General features: G+C 42.3%; 1 protein-coding gene across 6 annotated transcripts in view; it reads left to right on the top strand.

Moving 5' to 3' along the window:
* The first annotated feature begins 7,923 nt into the window (after positions 1 to 7,923).
* Specc1l (sperm antigen with calponin homology and coiled-coil domains 1 like) overlaps positions 7,924 to 13,728 on the top strand; it is a 151,011-nt gene continuing 145,206 nt past the window's right edge. Inside the window, exons 1-2 of one of the 6 annotated variants that reach the window (XM_046421276.2) lie at positions 8,017 to 8,061; positions 9,844 to 9,930. The gene's annotated coding sequence lies outside the window, so the exon portion shown is untranslated. Of the gene's footprint in view, positions 8,062 to 8,252; positions 8,562 to 8,642; positions 8,771 to 9,843; positions 9,931 to 11,321; positions 11,346 to 13,728 lie in introns of those variants that run through there. The other 5 variants (XM_046421275.2, XM_058571794.1, XM_046421278.2 and 2 more) reach the window with 5 other exon arrangements.

Here is a 13,728-nt window from a genome sequence, read left to right as displayed (position 1 = left end):
GTTAGGGTAGGGGCCAGGGACACATACACATAGGTCACTCAGCACTTGGTAGGGGTTCACCACAGTGCTGGACACAGAAGAGGGCTCACTCCATCTGGGGACTTTGGCCACTGTCTTCCAGTCCCTCCCGCATCACCACCCTTGCTCATGAGAGGCCCTGAGAAAGCAGAGAATGCCTTCTCCTATGTCTCCTCGTTTATCATCTGCAGAAATTCTATGTCTACACCTTTTTTAGCCCTGGTCCCCTCACTGACAGGTGCATCCCTTCTTTGCTTCACAAACACACTCTGCTTAATCAGAGGAAGGAGAGGGGACTAGTTTGGGAAGAGGTATCGACAGAAGATGTAGTCAAGGCTGCAGTTGCTGTTGGCTTGGCCCCATAGGGACTTGGGATACCAGTCAGACCAGCCAAAACAGACTTCTGTTCAGTCATGCAAGCCATGAGAAAGCATTAGAGGGGCTGGGGGCATATTTCAGTGCTAGAGCACTTGACTAGCATGCACAAAACCCTGGGTTCAATGCCGAGCACTATAAGGAAAAATTTAGAAAGGGGAAAGTATAAGAAAACAGAGACACAACTCTCTCTTGACCCCACACTTGTCTTTGCAGGCTCACCCCTGCTGCCCTTTCCTTTATGCCCAGGACAGCCTTGTTTGGGCTGGTAGCTCAAGACCCTGTGGGGTCAAACCAACAGCAACTCTAGCCTTAATCACCTCTGATGTCAGTGTCTCTCCCCATCCTTGTCCCCTCTCCTTCCTCTGGCTGCTATAACTGACATGGCCTGGTGAAGGATTTAAAATTAGCTTGTCTTTCTTTATTTCAGATCTTCTCTGAACTGCCTTCAGGTTTTCCTATGAATACAGTGTCATTTTATTTATGTACTTTGGGTTCTGTGTTAGTCAACTTTTTGTTGATGTGACAAAATACGTGAAAAAATCAACTTAAGAGTAGGAAAGATTTGTTTTTGCTGAGTGTTTCAGAGGTTTCAGTCCAGAGTCACTTGGTTTCATTTACCTTGGCCCTGAGGTGAGGCAGAACATCATGGCTGGGAGTGTGTAGTAAAGTGCAGCTACTTACTTCATGGTGGCCAGGAAGGAGAGAGAGACAGAGACTGGGAACAAAATATAGTCCCAGAAGGTGTGCCCCCAAGGACCCCCTCCCTTCAAGAAGGCCCCATCTCCTACAGTCCCCACCAATTCCCAATAGTTATGAATGCTTCAATGGGTTAATCCATTGAGGAGGTTAGCATCCTCATGATCCAATTCCAAAAGCCCTACCTCTGAACATTGGGAATCAAGCCTTCAACATTTAAATGTCCCAGAGGCATTTAGAATGCATCTGGGTGCATTCTAAATCTCAAACTATAACAGGTTCAAATCAGGATGATGTACTTATCATCCTTCCTATTTGCCTATTAGTTCAAATTTGATCTTAATGAAATATATCATGAAAAGATTATTGTTGCTATTGGCTCACAGTTTTAGAGGTTTCAATATATGATTGGTTGACCCTGTTATTTTGGGCCTGTGGTGAGACAGCACATCATGGTAGGAGTGCACAGTATAGCAAAACTACTTTCACCATAAACCAGGGAGCAAAGAGAAAGGAAGAGGAAAGAATAAACATCCACCATCTCCTTGGAGGGCACACCCAAAATGACCTGCTGACCTCCTGCTAGGTCCACCTAATATAGATTCTGCCTCCGTCAAATAGTACCAACCTGGGAACCAATCCTTTAAACACTGGCCTTTGGGGGACATTCAAGATTCAAACTCTTTAACACTTAGCTACAAATTGAGGTTTCCACAGCCCCTTCTTAGATTTGGTAACCGGCTAGATTGTATCATAGAATTCATGAAAACACTTGGGATGGATGATGATGATGATGATGAAGAAGAAGAAGAAGAAGAAGAAGAAGAAGAAGAAGAAGAAGAAGAAGAAGAAGAAGAAGAAGAATCCTTTATTATAAAGGAACTCAGGAACAGACAGGTAGAAGAGATACACAGGGTAGGGCCTCAGAGGGTAGTTCAGAGCTTCCATGTTCTCTTGGGGTGAGCTAATTCACAAGGATTTAGCAAGCCAGAGCATCTCACAACCCACCTTTTCGGAATTTTTATGGAGGCTTTATTCTGAAGCATGATTGGTTTAGTTATTAGCCTCTGATAATCAGTTCAACCTTTAGCCCTCTGCTCTTCCTGGAGGTCTAAGAGTGGTGCTGGAAGTTCCAACACTCTAAGCATAATCGAGTCCTGTGGCATCCAGCCCATCTTGAGCTATCAAGGAGTTCCTGGTCATCTCATTAGCATAATGATATCACTTTTGAAGGATATCACTTTTGAAGATTTAAAGGGTAAATTCAGAACTGTGGACCAGGAATAGGGATGAAGACCAAAATATGAAATTCTTATTATATGTCATAAAATCATACTAGTAGTAGGTGGAATAGAATTAGAAGGCTGGAAAAAGTTTATACCTTTCTATAGATGAGGGTCTGAACCTTAAGAAAGGATAAAAGGAATTTCCTAAGCCCTAACCTCACGCCAGGTCCAGTCTTCAGGTAGACAGACAGTAAATCCATCATTACAGGACATTAGCTATGTATTTGCTGTGTGCAAAGTGTTTTAAAGAGAAGCATGGATGGCTGGGTTTGTGGCTCAGTGGTTGAGTACTTGCTAATCATCAGTTTGATTCTCAGCACCACATAAAATAAATGAATAAAATAAAGGTACATCAAACATCAAAAAAAATATTTAAACAAAGAGAAGCATGGTATGCAGGGGACACATCAATAGAGTGAGGACCTATTAGTTAGTCCCCCAACATTCCTGACAGGTCTAGGATCATAACCATTGTTCATAGGAAGAACTGGAGGCACAGAGAAGTCAAGGAACATACTCACTGTCCCAGTGGGAATTTGAATTAAGTTTTGGGGAATCATGAAACTGGCACATGGGAAGCACTGGCTATTTCCTTATCTCTGGCTTTCGTTTGCTTAACTGTGAAATGATAGAGTCTGAAGATCTCTGATCTCTTTTGGCCATGAGGTGGATAGATGCGCTAACCTGAATAATTTTCTTTTCTTCTTTTTTTTTTTTTGGGGGGGGGAGGGTCAGGGTGAAAACCAGGATTGAACTCAGGGGCACTGAGCCACATCCCCACCCTATTTTGTATTTTATTTAGAGACAGGGTCTCACTGAGTTGCTAGTGGCTCACTTTTGCTGAGGCTGGCTTTGAACTGGAGATCCTCCTGCCTCAGCCTCCTGAGCTGCTAGGATTCAGGCATGTGCCACCAGGCACAGTTTGATTTTCTTTTCTGTTCTTCCTCTGTGTGGTTTGCAGCCTTCTGGACATCTCAAGGAGCCTCCCACATTTCAAGTCACAATTACCAGGTGCGTGGGGTATCCAGGTATCGCTGTAGAAGGTAAACAGCTTGTCTATGTTTGCAGAAACATCCTCTCTTGGCTGACAGATGCACATTTCCTAAGACCTAGAGCTAATCTGGCTCCAAGGGAAGTGAGTCAAGAATACCAAGCCCCATGTCCTGGCAGTCACAGCTGATCACTTTCTAGTAGTTGAGAGCAGTTGTTTTCAGATTAAAACTTGGCCTGCAGCCCCGCTGGTTTTGGCTCCTTTAGCTGTGATACAGATGGAGGCAGCTGGGCCCAAGAAGGGCAGTCAGTGATCAGGATGGACTTCAGGCTGTGGTGCTCAGAATCAGTTTAACAGGTCGTTCAGAAACCAGAGGCACTGAGCTCATGGGGGCCCCAGGTTGCAAAGCTTGGCCCATCTCAGGGATGAGATGGCAGGGCAGGAGTGGCAGGGCCAAATAGGAGAGAAGATGTCAGTACTTAGTTCTGGGAAATTTATTTTTGGATACTAGGGATCGAACTCAGGGGTGTTTAGCCACTTACCACATCCCCAGCCCTTTTTTTGTATTTTATTTAGAGACAGGAACTCACTGAGTTGCTTAGGGCCTTGTTAAATTGCTGAGGCTGGCTTTGAACTCATGATCCTCCTGCCTCAGACTCCTGAGCCTGTGGGATTACAGGTGTGCACCATGCTGGGCAATCTTAATCCATAAATAAAGGTCATGGCAGCACCCGTGACATGAAACTTGGAGGCTAGGCCCTATGAAAGGCTCACACATGAATAGATACATGGTCCTTTGTTCATGGAGTTGGCCACTTGCTTCCCTAGGACCAGGCCCATCATCAGATTCTCTCATGGCTCTTGCCCAGCATCTGCCTCAAATGTCTGATATTTTTGTTCCTCTAGTCCTAGCAAGCTCAGGAGGATGAGCAAAGAAGGGGAGCAAGGTTTAAGTGAGAACAATGGGACAACCCAGATGCCAGTACTGAGGCCCCGTCACAGAGTGGCATGGAGTTTGGATGATTCTATACCTCACCCTCCGATCATTCACCTCTGACCCCATCACCATCTCAGCTTCTCAGACTCTCTGATATCCAGATCATGAGCAGGTTCCTAACTGCTAGGGTTACCTTCCCTATCCGGTGTATGCCATGAGGTCAATCTTCCTAGAAAAGATCTCATAGCATATCCCAAAGAAAAAGAAAGAAAAACTACCATCTAGCATTAAAATTAAGCATCTATCTGGATGTAGTAGACAGAGCAGGAGCAGCAGTCCCTGTAGTCCTACCTAGCACTAGGGGTGCTGAGGCAGGAGGCTACTTGAGTCCAGGATTTCAAGACCAGCCTGGGCAACATTGTGAGATCTTGTCTTAAGGAAAAAAAAATTCTATGAACATTCTTATACATTGCTTTTAATGAGCAAAACCCACACTAATAGATTTTCTATTAGAATGGAGGGGTGGGGGAAGGTTGCTGAGCAGACATTTGTGAGCAGCAATCTCATGCTGGAATTCGGTGACCAGACTTTGTAGTTAGGGCTGAGAGGGTGCAGAGATGGCTTCAACCAAGTTCCCAGATTCTTAGTGCATTCTTTGGCTGTGGTAGCAGAATATCTTGGTATTATGCTGGGTGAAACTGCTACTAACATGTCCTGGAGGAGTCAGTGGGATTCTTGGAGGAGGAGAAGGCATGTGAGGAAGGTTTGTTTCCATGAGGAGAAGGCAAATCAGGGACATTGGATACCATGAGAAAGAGCAAGGAAGCGAAGGCAAATGCATCCTCACAGAATAAAGGGAAGGTGAGGTTCTAGAAGAGCAAGAAACAGCTACACATGCAGAGGTGGGTGTGGGGACCAGAGCCTCCCCCACCAGGCTGGGAACTTGAATTCTATAGTATGGTGAGCATCAATCACTGCAGCTTTAGGACCAGACAGTCATATTTTATTTCTAGCTGAGTAGTCTTGAACAAGTGAAATAACCTCTTTAAAAATCTCAATTCTGCTCTCATGCAAAATTCTTACAGGGCTGATATAAGAACAAAATGATGCAACATATGTTGAATGGTTTTTGAGCTATACAGCAGCATCAATGACCGCTTATACTTATCAGCATCTTCAGTATGGTGGCCAAGACCTCTTCATGTATTATTCTACTGAATCCTCACACCAACTCATAAAAACACCCATTCTGTAGATGAGAAAACTGGGATGCAAAGACAGACACCTAGTAAATAATGGGGCCAGAACTGATATCTAACTTGCTGCTGGCTGGCTCTCCAGACCACGATCTTAGCCCTTTGCTAATGTGGACACAGAAACAATCTGTCTAGACTTACAACTATTAAAGAATTGAATGCTTAGATTAAAATCTGAATTCTGTACCCTGAAAAATCTCACAAGAAATATCAGATATTTGTCTTTAAAAGAAAGGTACAGGGTTTGGGTTGTAGCTCAGTGGGGGAGTGCTTGCCTTGCACGCATGAGGCACTGAGTTCAGTCCTCAGCATCACATAAAAATAAATAAATAAAATAAAAGTATTGTGTCCATCTATAATTAAAAAAAAAAAAGAAAGAAAAGGTACAGGTGGGTGCAGAGTGACTCAGGAAGTTGAGGCAGGAAGGTTGCAAGTTTGAGGCCAGCCTCAGCAACGTAGTGAGACTCTGTCTCAAAATAAAAATAATTTAAAAGAGGTTTGTAATGTAGCTCAGTGGTAGACCACCCCTGGGTTTAATCCCAAATACCAAACACACACACACACACACACACACACACAAATTACAATTCAGTATATATAGTATAGTACCATTTCTGTTAAAAAAAAAAAGCAAAAAAAATCCATTTATTTGGATATTTGATTATACTCATAAAGCATTACTACAAAGATACTAAGACACTATAGTTGGCTGCATCTGGGGAACTACAAGAATGATAGGATTGAGATGTGCTTTCTGAACTTGAAATATGTAAATGTATTTCAAGTATCTTCAGATACATTTTAAAAAATCAAAACAAAAACTACTCGATTTTTAAATAACTTATGCTAATGATTTAAAAAAAATTTTTTTAAACTTTATTATTTATTTATTTATTATTGTATGTGGTGCTGAGGATCGAACCCAGGGCCTTGCACGTGCGAGGTGAGCGCTCTACGGCTGAACCACAAACCCAGCCCCTATGCCAATGATTTTTAAAACAAGAAAGCAGATACATTCCTGAAAACAAACAAACAAATAAACAAACAAAAAACAGCAAAAGAAGACACAGGAAGAAATAGTCTGTCTAGAGAGTAGAGCTGTTAAAGAAATTGAATGTTTAGATTAAAAACTGAATTCCATTCCCTCAAAAATCTCACAAAATGCAAAGCCAAAGAAGAATACCACATTAGCAAACATTAGAAAACATTAGGAAAAACATAAAACCCTGCTTTTGGATTAGGTATGTAGCTCAATGGTAGACTTGCCTAGCACGAATAAGCCCTGGGTTTGATCCATAGCTCCATAAAAAACAAACAAAACTTTCCTGCTCTTATTCATAATCTTCCAAATGAAGCAGAAAAGCGACTCAAACGAACTCACTGAGAATTTGTGTAAGTTTGATATCAAAACACACCCAGTTCAAGAAAGCAAACGATAGGTCAATCTTTTAAGTATATACAGGCAAAGAACACTAAATAAAATAGCAAATAGTCCAGCAATGTAGTAAAAATATATCTGACCAAGTTGTGTTCTTCCTAGGAACTTGATAATGTAGATAAAAGAAAAACCTATTGTGGCTCTAACTATCAAAGGAAAAAACTTCTTGCAATAGGTCCACTTGGGACGTATCAGAACTGCCTTTCCTTGATAAAGTACATTTAGCCTATCTTTTTTTTCAGTTTTTAAAAATATTTTTTTTCAGTCATTTGGACACAATATCTTTATTTTATATTTATGTGGTGCTGAGGTCGAACCCAGTGCCTCATGCATGATAGGCAAGCGCTGTACCTCTGAGACACAACCCCAGCCCCACAATACCTTTATTTATTTATATTTTTGGTGCTTAGTATCGAACCCAGTGCCTCACATGTGCTAGGTAACTAAGCCATAACCCCAGGCCGTTTAGCCTATTTTTAGTATTGTTGTTGACTTGTTTTTTGTGTGTTCCCTGATGTACCAGTGGCGCCAAGTGGGTAGGCCTTGGGCAAAAGATTTGTGACTCGTACCTAGCACAGTCCTTGGCACACTGTAAATTTCTACTGCACGAAGGACGAACTTATTTTCTGAGAAAGGTCTCTTGGATTAGCGAACTCTGCACGCATCACCCAGAAACACCCAGAGGAACCTACCGGTCCACCTGCCCGGGAAATACCCAGTCTGAGAGTTGACGAGTAGGTAAGGGAACGGCAGCTAATTTTATGATGGCCGACCGGCAGTGCGCCTGCGCTACCTAGAGACGAGATGGAAGCGAGTGGGCGGGGCAACGGCGCCTGCGCGGTGGTGGGGCGTGGACGGGATCAGTACAGCGTCTGCGCAGGCCGCGGTGGTAGCCGTGAGGGACGGAGAAGGGGCGGGCCGAGGGCGGGCCGGGCGAGCGGCGCCGCGGGGTTGGCTGCTGCCCTGAGGCCGGACTCAACGGATCAGGGTCCGCGCCACCGGGCGAGCTCGCAGCCCGGCCCCAGCCCGGAGCGAGGGAGCGAGTAAGGCGGTGCCGCGCGGTAAGAGCCAGGACTGGTCCCCTCACAGCGTGCGCCGGCGGGTCAGTCCCAGAGCTCAAAGCCACCCGCGCGGCCTGGCCCAGGCGGCCCCGCAGACCCCGGCGGGCCTCGCGCCTGCGCCGTCCCCCTCGTGGGCCCCCCAACCCGTCGCGCGCCTGCGCGGTCCCCTTCCCTGCTACTGACCTGACCCGCATCCGGTGCCGTGGACCCTCGGGTCCTTAGGGCGTCCTGGCTGGTGTGGGGTCTCAGCTGGTTTTGGGTCCTCGGAGCGCGTCGCCTCTGAGACGAGAGGATGGGTGCTGTTCTCGCTCTTTGCTCTGTGCATGCTCCAGGATATACTGGAATTACTGTCTGGTCACCCTGGCACCTTATCTTGGGCTGGGATAGCATTGTTTCAGGATCCTGAAGACCCAGCGCGGGGAGCAAAGGCTGGGAGCCTCGAACCCCAGGCCTGCTACGTGCGTTGGTTCTGTTGGGGCGGTGTCCCCTTCTGCTGGGAGGTCAGCTCCATACTGGCTGAATGTCTTTTATTCTTGAGACTTGGTTAATTGCGTCGGATCAGACATGAATAATCCAGTGTATTGCTGAGTAAAATTTGCATTTCTAGCAAGATGGTTAATTGTCTTAGTTAAGTGGATAAGTTTGAAACATCATAATTCACTCTTGGGCAGCTACCCTGGAGATGACTAGGAAACCAGTCAGTTTCCAGGTAGGTTTAGCCTGTTCACAGGTCAAACTAGAATTCCTGTGATCATTCAAATACAGGAAACCTTTATTTGTTTATGTCCTTGATAATTTATCTTATAGTATAAGAGGAGCCAGGTAAAATTTCCATAAGTTCGCTGCCTAGTTTGAGTACAGGGGAAAAATGATTTTGTTGAAAAGAGTATCTCAAGCATTGGTAATGTTTCTTGTTTACAACAAATACAGGAACCTTTAAATGTTGCAGAATTCAGCAACATTTGCTGTCACTAAGGAGGATGAATCTTGAGATAAAATTAGAGTTACAGGCTTCACAGACTAGCAGTCATTTCTAAAGACTTGAGATGTGACTAATTTTGCCAGTGTAGGAGACACCAAAGAGACTATTCAGTCATTCCTTCAACAAATCAGGAATGGAAATTTTTTTTTTTTTTTTTTTTAAAGAGAGAGTGAGAGAGGAGAGAGAGAGAGAGAGAATTTTAATATTTATTTTTTAGTTATCGGCGGATACAACATCTTTGTTTTGTATGTGGTGCTGAGGATCGAACCCGGGCCGCACGCATGCCAGGCGAGCGCGCTACCACTTGAGCCACATCCCCAGCCCCAGGAATGGAAAATTTTTGAAAAAAATATTTCATCTGTACTGAACATGTACAAATTTTTTTCTTGTCGTTGTTGCTTAAACTGTATACTGAAACAACTACTTATGTAGCATTTTTGTTGTATTAATTAGTATAAGTAATCTAAAGGTGATTTAAAGTATACTGGAGGATGTGGGTAGGTTGTATGCATATATTTGGCCATTTTATGTAAGTGACTTGAGCATCCACAAATTTTGGTTTTCACAGGGATCCTCCAACCAATCCCCTGTGGATAGTGAGGGATGATTGTCATTTAAAAAAATTAAAAACAAGATATAAAAGTAATATATGTATGTTATAAAGTAGCCAAACCAATACAGAAAGGGATATAATGAAAGAACAAGTAGACTATTGATTTGGGTAAATTTTTTTTCTATAAAGAAATGGCTGAGCCAATAATTATTTCCATAGAAATGTGTCCTTTTCTCTTTTGATTTAGAGTGTACACAAAGCAGAGTTTCTTAAGACTCAGGAGCTTGAGATAGCTGGAGAATGCTTGCATAGTGCCTGCCTGTGTATATCCCAGGTATGGAGGGATTTCCTTGACATTCATTTTCAATGAAAAAAAAATTTTTTTTATTGTGCCATAGAAAAGCTTTATCACTGTGTGCCTTAGTAACAGTTTGGATAATTTGAGTGTCAAGTTACAGTATCATAGTGAATGATGAGTAATCCTAGTGGTTATAACTAAGGTGAAGTTTGTATCAGAATTTCCAATTCAAATTTGAACTTTTAGAATGTTTATTTTCAGTGTTTTGTCTTGACACATGATTTCTCTGGAGCAAAGGTTCTCTTTATAACTGACTGGACACTGTACATTTGATCAGATGACTCATTTGAAAGTATTGTGTAGGTTCAAAATTACTGTCAGTGTTGGCTTTTCTTAATGCATAAGATTTGCCATGCAAAAAAAATAAAAGATTTGCATGTAACCAACCATCTACATATTTAAATCATATGTCTAACTTGCTCGTGGTGTTAGATACGCAGACTGCTCAGTTCAGTAAAGAAACAATGACAGTGTCAGGAGATTGGAGAGATTCTCTTCTTGGTTTTATGACTTTGGGCAAGAAACTTTCCTTCCTGGACCTTCATCTCCCTATCTGTAAGGTTAGGCAGAAAAAGAAAGGAGTCTGAAGCGCCAGTTTTAACATTTACCTGGTCCTTGTCTACAGAGTCATCTTCAGCCAGGGATAGAACTGGGTCTTCTAACCCATTCCACAAAGATGTGAGGTGAGGAGCTGGTTACAAGTTATGTAAAGTAGATGAGAATGAATCTAAGAGACTCTGGAGTTAGACTCCTTGAGTGGAATGTTGAGAGACCCTTAGTGTATGAAGGGAAAGAACCATTAGGAATTTTTCATAAAGCTGATTACTCAAAAGACTCATTTCAAAAAAGAATAAGGAAAAAAAAAAAAAAAAGACCTGGTTTCTTGGTGTTAAAATTGAACATCCAGGCCTGGGATTGTGGCTCTGGTAGAGCACTTGCCTAGCATGTGTGGAGCACTGGGTTTGATTCTCAGCACCACATAAAAATAAAAAAATGAAGGTCCATTGACAACTTAAAAAAAAAAAAAAATTGAGCACCCACCTGGGAAAGTTGGTGTTTGCTTAAAGACCCAGCTACTCTGAAGGCTGAAGTGGGAGAATTGCTTTCATCTGAGAGTTTGAGGCCAACCTGAGCAATGAGCGAGATCCCATTCCTAAATAAATAAATAAATAAATAAATAAAATTAAGCATCTTTTCTGGAAAGATATTATACTAAATAGTAATTATGGTAATTGAAAACGGCAAATACAGAATGGGTTATTGTGATTTTTTTTTTTAGAAATAAAGAGCCTAAAGCAAGCAAGAACCCCAAAGAAATAAAAGAGTACCTAGAATCTGTTGTTCTGCTACTGTTGGACAGTTTAGGAAAATATTTCTTGAGGTTATTGCTGGTAAGATTCAAATATATATATTTTTTCTTTTTAAAATGTATATATGAGGCCTGGTGCAGTAGTGCATGCCTATAATCCCAGTGATTTGGGAAGCTGAGATGGGAGGCTGGGGCAGTTGGGTTGCACGTTTGAGGCCTGTCTGGGCAGTTTAGCAAAGACCCTCAGCAACTTAGCTAGACCCTGACTCAGTGAAAAGGATAAAAGACTGGGGATGTAACTCAGTGGTGGAGTGTGCCCTGTGGTAAAACTCCCCTGGGTTCAACCGTATTACAAAAAAAAAAAAAAAAGGTGATCATTTGTCACAGTCCACAGATGATATTAAAATTGCCCAGCATTAAAGATGTTCCTGTTTTGATCATTCTAGTCCTATCCTACTGGATAAATGTCACATCCTCCCTGCCCACCTCCCGGGTGTGCCAACAAAAAAGCTTAGGTAGGGAAATTCCTGATGGTTGGAATCGATAGCAGTGAATAGACTAGCTGCATGGTATGAAGTTCCATGGGGTTTCTCCATTCTTTTTTTTTTTTTTTTGTATCAGGGATTCAATCCAGGGGCACTTAACTATTGAACCACATCCCCAGTCCTTTTTTGTTTTTTATTTTGAGACAGGCTTTCTCTAAATTGTGAGGGCCTCATTAAATTGCAGAGACTGGTTTTGAACTTGCGATTTTCCTGCCTCAGCCTCCTGAATCAGTAGAATTACGGGTGTGTGCCACCACCCCGGCACCGAGTTCAGAAATCAGTCTTTTGCTCTGAAACAATATGACCATAAAAAAATTAGGCTTGGGCCAGGCACTGTGGCGCATGCTTGTAATCCTAGCAATTTGGGAAGCTAAGGCAGGAGGAAGAAATAAGGAAAAAAGAAATTAGGCTTGGGTTGGGGTGTTGCTCAGTGGTAGAGCACTAGTCTAGTATGCCTAAGGCTCAGGGTTTGATCTTCAGCATTGCCAGAAAGATTTAAAAAAAAAAAAAATTCTTAAAGTATTTTGGGCAGGTTGTCTCCCTCTGGAGATAGCCCACATTCTCCCTGATATGTGTATTCCTTATTTTTACCTTCAAAGGTCTCTCTCTTGAGATTGCCTCCATTCTCCATATCTACTTTCCTAAATTAACCTCTGACTGTGCCTTGGGTGGGGTTGTGGGGTAGGGGTGGGGTTGGGAGGTGGTTGAAAATTTTTGGTTGTGGAGGGAATACTGAGGGGGAGAGATCTGTTCTAAAGTGAATGTAACAGATGATCTCTGTGTTTGTGAAATCTTTAAAATTCATGGCTGTCTGCTCTTAATCCCAAATAAGATTTAGAGTTAGAGAGACATATTCTTTAAAAAAAAAAACCTGCAATGGAATAGAATAGAATGTATTCGAAGGTACATTGAATATGTCTTGAATTAAAATGAATAATATAATCTCAAATTCTTCATTACACTGATTTTTGTATTCTGAGGACTGACTGCTTTTAACCATCTAAGTTCTCCATATTCAAAGGATAATTTGGTAACATTGTAAAGATAACTCCTAACCATGAGAGAAGTGAATGAAGATCTTTTAACATTGTTTTTCTTGACCTTTTCTCATCTCTTCCTTATAGTTCTTTTTTTTTTTTTTTTTTTTTTGGTTAAATCCAGTTTGGCTCATACCTGTCTTTCCAGACTATTGATTTGTTCGGTTATTCTTCCATTTGAAAACTTTCTCCTGCTCCTACTACATTCATAATAAGGCCTCAGCTTGGTATGGAGAACACTTCATCACTGGATTTTGCCCCCAGCTTACTTTCTTCCTCTTCCCTCTGTTTATGTACTTTATTCAGATGTGAACAACTCTTGGTCTCTTGATATCTCTCCAGTCTCTTTGCCTCCCTCTGCTGGAATGTGTTTTCACTCATTGGATCATCACCTTCAAAACTCAATTAAATATGACCTTGCCTGGAATGTTTTCTGGCTACTCTAGCCTCCTGAAGACTCCTCTTGCACCCTGTACATCTAGGATTTCGCTCAATGTGTCTTGTCTGCTACCACCAATGGACGGTGACACCATCGTATGTTGCAGAATAAGTGACTTGATGTAAAGTTGTTGAATCTGATTGTTATACAGGAAGTGGATGACCACTTAGTCCCTGCCCTTAAGGAAATTTCACTCCAGTTATAATTGCCCACTTGCCTGCCTTGAGATACCTACTAGTTGTGCACATCAACCTTCAAAGTTCATTTTTTTTTTTTAGATGTTGATGGGCCTTTTATTTTGTTCATTTATTTATACGCGGTGCTGAGAATCAAACCCAGTGCCTCACACATGCTAGGCAAGCACTCTACCACTGAGCTACAACCCCAGCTCCTCAAAGTTCATTTAACTGTGTTTAGTTGACTGATTCAAATCTTGTTTCCTGA

The sequence above is a fragment of the Marmota monax genome, unplaced genomic scaffold (genome assembly GCF_021218885.2).
Source record: "Marmota monax isolate L192 unplaced genomic scaffold, Marmota_monax_Labrador192_F-V1.1 WCK01_AAM20220418_F8-fsc00157, whole genome shotgun sequence".
NCBI classification, from domain to species: Eukaryota; Metazoa; Chordata; class Mammalia; order Rodentia; family Sciuridae; genus Marmota; species Marmota monax.
Note: the sequence above shows the minus strand (reverse complement) of the source record. Positions and strands in the feature narration are given on the sequence as shown.